The 13,815-nt window shown below is 43.5% G+C and overlaps 1 protein-coding gene across 3 annotated transcripts in view; it reads left to right on the top strand.

Moving 5' to 3' along the window:
- Positions 1-11,651: 11,651 nt before the first annotated feature.
- The window catches only part of KIF27 (kinesin family member 27), an 83,310-nt gene continuing 81,146 nt past the window's right edge, over positions 11,652-13,815 (top strand). For all 3 annotated transcript variants that reach the window (XM_032392930.1, XM_032392928.1, XM_032392929.1), the window contains exon 1: positions 11,652-11,776. The gene's annotated coding sequence lies outside the window, so the exon portion shown is untranslated. The remainder of the gene's footprint in view (positions 11,777-13,815) is intronic.

Here is a 13,815-nt window from a genome sequence, read left to right as displayed (position 1 = left end):
ATATTCCTTTTTTTTTCTTTTTTTTTTTTTTCAGTGTAACTATACTGAAATTGAATAAAGGTTTTAAAATTTTTTCTTAAACCGGAATGGATTATTTCATTAAAATAGAATTTACCACATATAATTTTAAAAGGTTTACAGTGAGGGGTGCCTGGGTGGCTCAGTTGGTTAAGCATCCTAACTCTTGATCTCAGGATTGTGAGTTTAAGCCCTGCTGTTGGGCTCCACGCTGGGTGTAGAGCCTACTTTAAAAAAAAAAAAAAAGGTTTAAGTGAATTTGATTATTTGCTTTATGTTGCAGACATTTTGTTGCCTACCAAGCACTCATTTCCCACCTTCAGCCCCACCTTCCTTCTAACATAATCTTGATTTTTGTTAGCTACCAACCTTGTCAGCTCGCCGTGACTTTGTGTGAATTCGAAAAGGCATCCTTTTCCCCAAGCACTTTACTGCCATCTGCTGAAAATTTGTCATACTAACCTTACAAATGACAGTGACTGAATGTGAGGGTGCCTGGCCCGCACCCCTCCCCCTTTCCCGGTACCCCCCCCCCCCCCCCCCGCCCTTGTGCACTGCACAACTAGCACCACCATAAGCAGTGCTTTGTTTTTATCCCTCCCTTATGTGACTCAGGGAAGGTGATCCCGTCTTCATCTCAAAAGGTAGACCGGCTTAATATGAAAGGTTTATTGATAATCCTATCCTCTGCCTGTGATTGCTTTAGTAATGGGTATATAATCTCCTGGCCAGTGACATTGGAGGAAAGTCTGCGGGGGAAGCTTCTGGGAAAAGGATTCTTCACTTTGAAGAAAGAGATAGAGGAGAAGGTCCCTCTTCTTCCTCTGAGCAGAGTTCTGTCTGAACTCGATGCCTGAAGCTGTTAGTAGCGCTTGTGTGGAGCCAGAGCCGGCGCCCCTCCCCTGCTGCACCTGTCCCAGCTACTGACCTCATTCCTGAGGTGATGGACATATTGCCTGATTGCCACCATTTTCAGTGGGTCTTCTGTAACTTGGAGTAGAATGTATCAAAATGAATAGTTTGCAACTTAACCCGCTCTCAGGGGACTCCTCCTCCTGCTGCCTTCCTGCCCCTCTCCCTCTCCTGCCTACCCATGTCCCCTTTCTTCCCCTTCCTCTTTTTTCTCTCTTCTTCCTCCTCCCACTTCTCTCTCTTCTCCTCTCCCCTCTCTCCCCTTCCTTCTTAAGGCTCAGCCAGCCCTGGGCTTCCTGTTTTCCTAATCCATCATGGAAAGACAGGGAAGGTGGTCCAATGGTGCACTTTTGTGTCCAAGACACAGCTGTCTTTTCTCTTGTGCCATTGAGCACAGCTTGGACTCATGACCCAAAATGACGTTCTAATCTGGGCAGCAGGATTGAAGAAGCAATGAAGCTGAAGAGGGCAGGGGTTGCCAGAAGGTTCTAGCTGCTACCACATGTGTTTTTGCTTTCATGTCACTGACTAGAACTTAGTCACATGGACCACAACTAACTGCCAGGGAGGACAGGAGAGTAGTCTCTCTTGTAGGCATTGGGTACCAGCCAAGCTATGTAAGAAGTATGGATGGATATTGGCAAACAGCAAGTTTTCACCACCATGCATGGATTTTCTGATTTTCATACCTGATACAGGCTAAGAATTTAAATAACATTTCACGTCACAGTTTTAACAGCTGATGATTATTTTACAGACCTATTATTTCACTGGGGATTGCAAAATGGTAATGCTCTAACATTGTTGGTTTTGTGGGTCTGTGCAAGGGTACCCCTTGATGGATTTCAGGGTGGTCTGGGGGAACATAATGAACATGGAGCTGGCCCTCGGCATTCCGGAAGATGAGAATATTGAAATAGGATCTGGAAAGGGTTTGTTTTTTTTTTTAAGATTTTATTTATTTATTTGCGAGAGAGAGAATGAGAGACAGAGAGCATGAGAGGGAGGAGGGTCAGAGGGAGAAGCAGACTCCCTGCTGAGCAGGGAGCCCAATGCGGTACTCGATCCCGGGACTCCAGGATCATGACCTGAGCCGACGGCGGTCGCTTAACCGACTGAGCCACCCAGGTGCCCTGGAAAGGGTTTTTGTTTTTGTTTTTGTGGTATTGATTCATTCTGCACACCCTCTTAAAAACAGTTAATGAAAATGTGCACAGCTCCAGGAGTCCCCTCATCACAGCCCTCCATTCAGAGAGGTCCTTGGTTTACTGTTGTTACAGGATTTCTTTTCCTTCGGTGCCTGCGATTCTTGGTCACCCCACTTGGAAGAATGAAGACGTAAACCAGACGAAGAGTGGTGGGCAGCAAAGTTTATTGAGTGACAGTACAAAGCTCCCACAGAGGGAGGGGACCCCGAGAGGACTGCCACTGGCATTTCTAAGTCTAGGGGTTTTTATGGGCTTGCTGGCGGGCGGTTTTCATCTGATTAACCCTCCATGCGCCGGTCACCCAATCAGGTTTTTGTCATCTACCTATCACGTGGGAAAGGGTGGAGGGCTCCTTCCAGGGTGGTGTAAAATCCTTTTAAGGGTGGTTTCCTCTAAGGGCCAGCAGCCTTGTCCCCTGCGCCTTTCTCCTGACTCTCCTTTATTACTGTCACTAAACTAGTTTTCTAGCAGAGATGGAACATTAGTAATGAAGGAGAGTTGGAAGAGAGGCAGACGGGGACAAGGGCATCCCCCCTCCCTCCTAAGAGGAAACTAACCTTAAAAGGAAAAAGACCCCATCCTGTTATTCTAGGCTTTACTCGGTGCCCCAGCTTTAAGTCTTCCTACTGGGAACTCTTAAAACTTGTACCAGACAGAAAGGAAGGGGATGGGCTTGGGTGTCCTAACCCAGGCCCCAGGGCCAGCTCAACAGCCAGTGGGATATTTAAACAAAGAATTTGATGTGGTGACCTGCGGCTGGCTGGCTTGTCTTAGGGCGGTGGCAGCGGCTGCCCTCTTGGTCCCCAAGGCTACGAAACACCACCCTGGAAGGAGCCCTCCGCCCTTTCCCATTGAACAAGGACCTGATAGGTAGATGAGCTGTGGACAAAAACCTGGTTGGGTGACAGGCTCATGGAGGATTAATCAGATTAAAACAGCCCACACCAAAGAGCCCATAAAACCCCCTAGATTTAAACACCAAACCGGCAACCTCCTCGGGTCCCCTTCATCCTTGGGAGCTCTGTATTAACCCTCAATAAACTTTGCTTTGCTGCCCACCGCTCTTCATCTGATCTACCTCTTCATTCCTCGAAGCGGCGGGACCAAGAACTTCTGGCACTAAGGGAAAAGAAATCCTGCAACATTAGTTCTTATTCCTTTGTGACTCAATTCCTTTTAATAAAGCTTTTGCTCTGTAACAAGTTCAAAAACATTTTCGCTTTTTTTTTTCATATTTCATAAATTCTTCAGTGGCTGCCTGATGATTTGCCTCCCTCTATAAACTCAAGTAAGTCGGCCATGGGACCAAGTCAGTGCCCTCCCACCGAAGCAAACAGGTTGGGTTAATGACTTGTCACTGCATGAAGTGTCCCAGTAAGAGGATGATTTGGGGGAGGGTCTAAGGATGCAGTGCTCTCTTTAGATTGGATGCTGTCAGAAAACGGGCAATCGGACCTTTGGCTCTCTCAGTAAATCTCATCTGTAAAGAGAGGGCTAGGGCAAGGAAGAAGTGGAAGCCGTCCAGCAGATGCCACTCATTCACCAAGATAGAAGGATGTTTGGTACTGTGTGTGTGGCACAAGGGCCTTGTTTTTGTCTGTGCTTGGACAACATTATCAAGCAGCCTTATTTCATCTCACTTTTTCAGTCTTGATGTTGGTATTCTGGGAGACTGTTCAACAGGAGCATACCATGGGGTGCTGTGAGGGCCAGCTTTCCCAAGGGCTGCGTTCGTTCCTTTCACAACCTTCACCTTCCCCCTGGCTAGCACTAAAGAAATGAATAGGTTTCATTCGATTTCATTCAGAAATCATTTATTGAGCTCCTTCCCCGTGCTCCCTCCCCTGAAGCTGAATGGGTCATGCTTTAATAATCTGGTTGAGGAGGTACAGGTTGAATGAACCACAGCAGATGATGTAGGAATCAGCCTTGAGGCAACTTCACCACCTTTTTCCTTGTAAGTCTGTGACCCATCTCTCTCAGTGTACTTAGGTCACTTTTTCTTTTTCTTTCTTTTTTTTTTAACTTTGGTTTTTGATTCTTAGCCGTTCGGTGGATGCCATTGTCAAAGACAAAACCTGCTCAAGTAAGGAAGTTGGTCTTGTTCCGCACATTGCACCATGAAGAACACCCCAGATCCAAAGATTAGAGTCTCCTGGCAGGGTGGTGGTGCCTTAGACTTTTCTAGGGAGGAGTAGACACGTTACAGGTTGGGGGGGAGGGAATTTACAGGTGGGGTTGTTTTGCAGTCAGAAGGCTCACTTCACTGAACGGGATTTCCCAGTGCTTATCTCGCTGTCTAGCTGGTTTCAGGGGGACAGACGGTTCTAACCTCAGCTAATCATTAACAACACAAAGAATGAGGGATTAGAGAGGCAGTGTCTGGCTGTGTTAGCAGGTTTAAGCAAAAGGGGAAGGATCTGTGTTGGGCCTTGTCACAGGTGAACAAGGGAAACGTGAGAAAGAGTTAATAGCCTTGTTTAAGTCACTTAGAGAAGGGTGCTCCTTTTGGATAGACTGTTTCCCAGAACATAAAAGGGTGGGGGATTTCATTAAACAAAAGGTTGGAGAGATTTCTTAATGTCACTGTTTTCTGGAAATACAGAGTCCAGGTAAAGTTGAACATTGTCACCATCAACCCTTTCTTGTGCTTGGGTATTGGCTGGAAACAAAGTAGGCTGTCATGGCCTGGGCAACATTTTTATTTGCTCATTTATTTTATTTGTTCCCAAACCATGGGAGGTAATGACTCTCAAAGTAAGGAAGTCTAGAGTTGTGAGTTCTCCACAGTATAAAATGTCTAGAGTTAGGATCCAAAGTTCTGGGCTCCCCTCAGGGGAATCATTATATGCTCCCTGCCTTGGTTCTGTCATCAACTTTTGAACAGATCAGCTAAAATCTCTGTGCCTGTTTAATTCACATATGAAATGGGATAATCTAACTCCGATTTTTTAGTTCTGGTTACAATTTCCTTTTTTAATCATTTTGTAGAATGTATGCATGCCTCAAATCATTTATAGGATGAGGTAGGATGAGACTGTGGTGGTTAATTTTATATGGCTAGGCTACAGTGCCCAGTTTTTGGTCAAACACCAGTCTAGATGTTGCTGTGCAGGTCCTTTTTAGATGTGATTGACATTTACAATCAATAGAGGAATAAAGCAGCTACACTCTATTGAATGGGTGGGCCTCATCCAATCAGTTGAAGGCCTTAAGAGCAAAACCAGGTTTTTCAGAAGAAGAAACAACTCTACCTCAAGACTGAAACATAGAAATCCTGCCTCAGTTCTCCACTTGCTGGCATGCAGATTTTATTTTTATTCTTTATTTTTTTATTTTTTCTTTTAGAGGGAAAGAGAAAGTGTGTGCATGCACAAGCACTTGGGGGCGGGGAGAGTGGGGAGGAAGGGAGGGAGAGGGAGAGAGAGAACCTTAAACAGGCTGTACACCCAGCATGAAGCCCAATGTGGGCTGACCCTGAGATCATGACCTGAGCCAAAATCAAGAGTCAAATTCTTAACTGACTGACCCACCCAGGGACCCCTGGCCTGCAGATTTTGGTCTGAAGACTATAACATCAATTCTTATCTGAATATCCAGTTTGCTAGCTTGCCCACCAGGTTTTGGGCTTGCCAGCACCCTGCCAATTCCTTAAAATAAATCTCACTTTCTCTCTGTCTAGATGGATTGATGGATGGATAGATATAGATTATATATCTATGTCTATCTTTATCTCTATATATTCTATTGGTTCCGTTTCTCTGGAGAACCCTAATACAGGTATGAATAAGTAATGTGGCAAAATAACTCTTGTCTAACTCAAGAATATTGAATATAAAATAAAAAATTAATAAATGCATGGCAACACTAAATCATTTGCAAGATTCCTTTCCCGTATAAAATTCACTGACTCAAGTCATTGGAAGTTTGTAGAAATACATTATTGTGGCATTCATCGAAGTTTCTCTTTTTCCTATAAACTACATTCCTTCTTTTCTTTTTCCTTTCTGTTTTGATTTATCCCACTGGGTTTAGGATCTTTTAGTTTCAAGTGAAAGAAACCAGACTGAAACCAGCTTAATGAAAAAGGAAATGTAATGATAAAAAAACCACCCCAAAACCCAGATAAGTCCAGGGAAAGAGCTGGCCTTCACCATACCCAGTTATGGTCCAGGGATTAAAATGCACAAAGACCACATCTTGTATTTCTTTTTTGCTCTGTTGGAGGAGATCACTCTAATAGCTAGTGATTCCAGGCCACAGAATGCAAATCTTTGCCAGTAGCACAAGCAAAAATCCGGGGCTTGGCTGACAAGCCTGGCTTAGGTCCCAGGTCCCTGTGGCCTGAGGCAAAGGCCAAGTAATTGGCTGGCCTACCAGGTGGAGCAGGGGCAGTTCTTGAAGAAATAGAGAGGGGGTCTGCTTCTAGAAAGGAAGAGGAATGGTAGGTAGCCCCAAAACCTTGTCTTCTACACCTTTGTATGTTCAGAATTCTTCGGCAGATGGGGATCATTTCAAGTTGGCAACTGCCGAGGAAGAGCTAGGAAAAGGGTAAGGCTGCATTCTGAATTGATCCAAGGAAAGAAATAATCCAATTTCCTGTCTGGAGGTGGGAAAAACCTAGTAACTCCCTTCCTTCAATATTCGATTTTAATGTTCTCAGGATAGACTAAGGATTGGTTGGCAGATGAATTAATTAGTATTCTTTGGTTGTGGGAATGGAATTCAATTATTAAGGCTCAGTAACTTTGATGAAGGCTGAGTTAAAATGAAAAGAAGCAATAGCTCCCAATGGTGTTTAATAAGAAGTCTAGAAATACTTTGAGGAGTGGTGAAAATGGCCTTTGGACGGCAAGTAAAAAATATAAAACCTATGAGTTCATAATCACTCTGCCCCCACTCCAAAAGAAGAACCCTATTGGTTGACTTTAGAGCTTGGTAGGGACCAGTTCATTATTCTCAAAATCAATCAGTGAAAGGGAAAAAAAAACCAAGCATGCATCCTGTCATTCCTAACTGCTGTACTATTTTCAGGATAACCCGATAGAGGGAAAGCTCTTCTTATAAAACAATTCCAGCTAATAAATGCGAAAAAGGATATTAGAATTAGAACATTACCATTTTGGAAGCCCTAATAAAATAATAGATCCAGAAAATGATCATCAGTGTCTGTTAAAACCATTAGGTAAAATGTTAATGGGGAACTTTTTAAATGGATGGATTAGGCTGGAGGCATCTGAACTCACTCGTAATTTTTATTTTATTTTATTTTTTTAAAAGATTTTATTTATTTATTTGACAGAGAGAGAGACAGCAAGAGAGGGAACACAAGCAGGGGGAGTGGGAGAGGGAGAAGCAGGCTTCCGGCGGAGCAGGGAGCCAGATGCGGGGCTCGATCCCAGGACCCCAGGACCACGACCCTAGCCAAAGGCAGACGCCTAACGACTGAGCCACCCAGGCGCCCCTCACTTGTAATTTTTAACAACACTGAAAGTGGGATATGCAGACACTATGTGCCTCCTGGTGTGTTGCAATAGGAAGTACACAGTCCTGTGTATGAATTATTCTTGGCAGAAAAATTGAACCTGAATCTAATCAGGAATCTAGATCTAACTACTAGTTTTCAGGAAATGTAGGAAATACAAGAACAAGGTAAAATGAAATGACAACACAAAGATGCAATTGCCAAATCTAAGAATGTGAGATGTTCTAAAGGACAAATGGGCACTGTTTTTTCAATAGATCATTTGTTTGTTTGTCTGTGTGTGTTTTAAAGGCGGGAATTGGCATGGGTGTGGAGAAAAGGGAACCCTTGTGCACTGTTGGTGGGAATGGAAATTGGCGCAGCCACTCTGGAAACAGTATGGCAGTTCCACAAAAAATTAAAAATAGAATTACTACATGATCCAGCAATGACACTTTTGGGTATACATCCAAAAAAATTGAAAGCAGGATCTTGAAGAAATATGTACACACCCTTGTTCATAGCAGCATTACTCACAATAGTCAAAAGTTGGAAACAACCTAATTGTCCAATGGAAGATGGGCGGACAAACAAAATGTAGTCTATCCATACACTGAAATATTACTCAGCCTTAAAAAGGAAGGACATTCTGACACATGCTACAACATGGATGAATCTTGAGAACCTTGAGTTGTTGTTTAACGAGTATAGAGTTTTGCAAAATAAAGAGAGTTCTGGAGATTGGTTGCACAACAGTGTGAATGTCCTCAACACTATTGAACTGTACACTTAAAAATGGTTAAGATGGAAAATTTCATGTAATGTGTATTTAACCACAAATTTGAAAAAGGCAGAGGGTAACTGTTACTGATTATGAGAGAATGAAGGGCCATATCAACCCAATGCTACATGTGGACCATGTTTGGATCCTGATTTGAGCAAATAAACTGTTAGAGAGTGAGTGAGGTAGAGCGATGCATTATGTAGAAAGCCACAACTCAGCTCAGCCTTTCGGGAGGCAGCATTGACTTTGTCATCCAACACACATAGGCTGCAGTCTTCCCTCTGCCACTTACCAACCATGTAGCATTGAGCAAATTACTTGTTTTTTGGTTTTGATTTTTTAAATTTCTGTAAACACTTACTGAATCTCTGCAATGAGCTTAATATTTACTATCTATTAAATACTGACTATGCTCAACAATGTGGACATAAAAATAAATAAAACATGGTCTCTGCGGATGCTGGAGAATTGATCAATGCAAGAGAATAAAGAACCCCTCAAATAAGCCCATGAATATGTGGGAATTTGTCCCATTTCATTGATTCTAAGACAATTTTTTTTCACATTTCACTTCAACTTATATGAACTGTATGAACTTATATGAAATATATTTTCTTATTCAAGATAATCTGATTTGGGGTTTCTGTTACTTGTAACATAAAGCACACTAACGATAAACTTTTCAACAAAGTCTTTTTTTATTTTTAAGTAACCCAGAGTTGGTTTTTGTTCCTTGGAACCAAGACTAATTGATTCAACTATAAAAATGACTTTAACCCAGTATTGCTGATGGTTATCATTTTGGTGAATTTTGTTGAATATTTTTACTATCTTGTGTTCTTACATGTGAATTTCTCCCCTGAACGAAATTGAAAAAATTATTGTCATTCTAGCTACCTAACAATTTTTGAGTAATTATTCCTACTTTCAAACCTCACAACAACCCTGTGAAGTAGGGATGAGTTTTATCCCAATTCTTCAGGTGAAAAAACTTGGTATTATTTTGTATCCTTATTTGAAGCATTTTCCTATACCAATTTTTTGTAAACATGAGTTTCAATGAATAGATAATACTATTTTATAAATGTACCATTAATTTATCAATCCCTTTCATTGAACATTTATGTAATTTCCAAGTTTTTGCTATTACAAATAGTATAATAAACATTCTTGCACACGATTCTTTTTTTTTTAAGATTTTATTTGTTTGAGAGAGACAGAACAAGTGGGAAGGGGGAAAGGGCAGAGGGAGAGGGGAAGCAGACTTCCTGCTGAGCAGAGAGCCGGATTCAGGACCCTAGGATCATGACCTGAGCCAAAGGCAGACGCTTTACCAACTGAGCCACCCAGGCGCCCCAAGCATGTCATTCTTTATCCATGTATCTATTTTCTCAGAGAGATGACAAGAGGTGGGATTATGTATAAAAGTGACTCTTGCTAAATGCTTGTGGGTTACATTATGAAAAGTTGCTGCCAACTTTACAGGTGAGAATGGTTTATTATTTTAATTTGCATTGCTTGGTTTATTAGTGAAGCAAAATGCCATTGGCATGCAAGCCAGACTTCAGTTTTCTTCTAATCTTCTGCCTTCCAGGTCCACAGGGCCAATCTCTGGTTTTGTCCAGCACTAGACTGGACTTGGGGACTGGCATATCTTTAAGTTCCTACAAAAAACCCTCAGTCACAAATGCCTCAGTTAGCAATGCTGACTTTACTGAAGATTTTGCCGGAGAGAGGGAGGAAGGGTTCACTTTGCACACCTCTCAGCATACAGCCTAAGGATCCCTGTTAGCCATTTCCATTCTTCCTGAACCTCCCTTACCAGCTGTCTTCTCCCTCCTCTCTGCTTCAGCCTCTTCCCAACACCTTCCCCTCTCTCCATCTTACTCATTTCTTTTCAAGAGCAGTCAAATAATTCTTCTCCTGGTCTCATATGAACAATATTATCCTTTTTTCTGAAGCCTGGGTACCAACCAACTCAAACCCAGCTGTAGGCTCCAAAGGGTCTCCTCAGCAAGATTGTGTCTCTCTGGACAGCGCTTTCTCGTTTCAGCTACTAAAGGTAATATCTCCATGGCTTTGAACGTGGACTTCAACTACCTCCATTTTGACCTCAAACTTTCTTTCTTTTCTTTTTATTTATTTATTTTATATTTATTTATTTATTTTAGAGAGAGGTGGAGGAGGGGCAGAGGGAGAGAGAGTCTTAAGCAGACTCCGGGCTTGAAGCACAGAGCCTGGCTCCAGAAATGGAGCCCCATGCGGGGCTTGATCTCACAACCCTGAGATCAGGACCTGAGCCAAAACGACTGCGCCACCCAGGTGCCCCATTGACCTCAAACTTTCTAATGAAGTTCTTCTTTCCAACTTATCTCTTAACTCAGGCAAAGGAGTTGGGCAAAGCATCCCCTCTTTAAGGGGAGGCATTAAGGCATTTAAAACTAGATTGGAAAAGTTAAACATAGAATTATCATATGACCTGGCAATCCCATTCCTAAGTCTATACCAAAAGAACTGAGAACAGATACTAAACAAATACTGGTACGTGAAAGTTCCTAACAGCATTATTTATATTAGCCAAAAAGTGGAAACAGCTCGCATGTCCATCAAGTGATGAACTGATAAATAAAATGTGGTATGCCCACACAATGGGATATTATTCAGCAAAAAAAGGAATAAAATTACTGATACATGCTACAACATGGGTGGACGAGGAAAACAGTTTAGCAAAAGAAGCCGGACACAAAAGGCCACAAATTGTATGATTTGGTGAATCAAAAATGCCCCAAACAGGTAAATCGATACAGAGAAAGCGGACTGGTGGTTGCCAGGGACTGTGGGAGAGGGGAATGGGAGTGACTGTTCATTGACACGGGGATTTCCTTTTGGAGTGATGAAAATGTTTTGGAACCAGAGGTGATGGTTGCACAACTTTGTGAATGCCTAATGTACACGTTAAAACGGTTTGATGTATGTTATGTGAACTTTACTTCAATAAAAAGAAATGGAATTGGCTGCAAAAATACTGAAACAACGTGAGTCTTTCTCACATTCATTTTGCAAACCGGCGGGGAGTTACTTTGGTTCCGCACTCTGCGACAGGTCCCAGTGAGTTGGCTTTGTAGCCACGCCCGGAGCTGGCCTCCCCCCCGGTGGGGCGGGGCTTGTGGGGGCGGGGCTTGCCGGGGACCGGCCTCGTCGGGGGCGGGGTCTGGGGCGCGGCGGAGCGCCCGGCCGGGAGGGGGCGCGTCCGGGACTGGTTTCGCCGGTTGCCCGGAGAACCCGTGACAACAAAAGGCCCGAGCGGCGGCGGCGGCGGCGGCCGGGCGGAGCGAAGCTGGGTAGTCCTGCCCTGGGCTAGCCGCCGGAGACCGGGGCTTTCTCGAGCTGGTCAGTGAGTGGAGGGCCGGCCTGGCGGGGCACGGTGCGGTGCGGCGCCCTCCCGCCCTACTGTCCGCCGCGCCCGCGCTCCAGCCCGCCGTTGCGGAGAGGGGGCGCCGCCCAGGGGTGGGGGGTCGGGCGCCGCTGCGGGACGGCTCGTGGGGTGGGGGGCGGTTGGGGCGCCTGCACAGCCGAGGAGGGCGCCGGAGGGGGCTGGGGTCGGTGCCGGGAACCCCGCCGAACGGCCGGGGGAAGTGGGGTCCCCCGTGAGATAGAAGGGCCCGGGGATTAGGGACGCGCGGGAACGCCGGACGGAACCTCACTAAGTCAGATCCTGTGTTTCTGGCGCTGGTGCTTCCAGCTGCGGGAGCTGAAGGGGATGGGAAGGCCCACCCTCATGGGGGTTTCGTTTTGTCACCGGCCTCCTTTTTCCATGCGGATATTGAAACTTTGGTGCAACCCAAGCGCCGTAGAAGTCTGAAAGTCTCCTCCCTCAGAGGCAGGTTTCGTTGAGAAAGAACGGTGCCCAGGTTCTTTCGTTGAAACACCTTTTAAATAACCCTTCGCCCCCTCCAAGTTTTCAAATTTTTGTTTTTCCACTTTACGTTCTCTATTCTCTCTCTAGTTATTTATGCATTTGTGACCTTTTCTGAGATACTTTTGCGATTCACTGTCCATTTGCTGGGAGGTTTCTTACGGAAATATTAGCAAACCAAAATTTTTAGACAACCACTACTTCTGAAAAATCACGGGCACTGGATGGCAACAGTATTTGGAGACACTTCTTTTTGATCAGCGACATGGCATCAGTGATCAAAGATTCTCTTGCCTTTCTCCGATTTCAAAACTCCAGGGAGTATGCCTAAATATTACCAGCCAATCAGATTTCACCTTTCTTTACTTTTATTGGTGACATAATACATATGCTTCTGATGACTGCAGTTGATCAGAATCTAAAGTTTAAGTGCTATGGATTTTTTTTTAAGATTTTATTTATTTATTTGACAGAGACACAGTGAGAGAGGGAACACAAGCAGGGGGAGTGGGTGAGGGAGAAGCAGGCGCCTGCGGAGCAGGGAACCCGATGCGGGGCTCGATCCCAGGACCCTGAGATCATGACCTCAGCGGAAGGCAGACACTTAACGACTGAGCCACCCAGGCGCCCCAACTATGGATTTTTTAATACTTAAATTCTTGGATACTAATTTTTGGCAAGCCATAGATTTAGGGGATCTTATTTATTAGAAAAGATAGAATTTCTTTTGCCTTTTTAGCAAAATTTTCCCATTATAAAAACCAAGAAAGTGAAAATATCCCAGTTACAGTGCACCTTTTATTAGCAGTTTTGTTGGAAATAGGTTTGGCTTAACAAAGACCATGACTTTTGTTTTAACGTAATGGCATAAATAAAAAAAATAATCTGTATAATAAAAACTTCAAATGTAGATGTTTAAAGACATTTGGAAGAACCAACTCGTACAGCATCCTTGTAGTTTATTTGGAAAAGTTTCTAGTACCAAGTGATTGCGGAGTCCTTTAGGATCCAAGAAAAGGTATATCATACATATGAGTATTTTTTCACAGCTGACTTTAGTTAGAATGATTAAAACTGCCAAGGTTAGGTGCATCTCTTTATTGTGGCCATTAAATATAGCATGTTGACTCAGGATTTTGCAGCCCAAGGGAGCTGATTTTTTTCTTTTTTACTCTCAGTGGGCTTTTAGAGTGATGTATTTGTTATTGTGATCCTTTTCAGACTGTCCACTCACAAAATTATAATGCACAGTACTGCTGCAGAGTTTTTTAAAGGCTAGTGAATATTAAATATGTATTAACATTTCCATAGCAAGTAGGGCTGAAAATGTTTTTTTAGTCTATTAATGCTCTACTAGGCTACTTAATGATACTGTGGAAGACTCTTTTCCAAAGCTGGCTGCATCATTTTACATTTCCATCTGGATACTCTGGTTTCTCTTCAGATCACATAAATCTTTCGCCTTTTACATTTCCATCTGGAGTATGTGATGTTTCCGTATTCTATATGTTCT

This window comes from Phoca vitulina, unplaced genomic scaffold (assembly GCF_004348235.1).
Source record: "Phoca vitulina isolate PV1807 unplaced genomic scaffold, GSC_HSeal_1.0 scaffold70, whole genome shotgun sequence".
NCBI lineage: Eukaryota > Metazoa > Chordata > Mammalia > Carnivora > Phocidae > Phoca > Phoca vitulina.
Note: the sequence above shows the minus strand (reverse complement) of the source record. Positions and strands in the feature narration are given on the sequence as shown.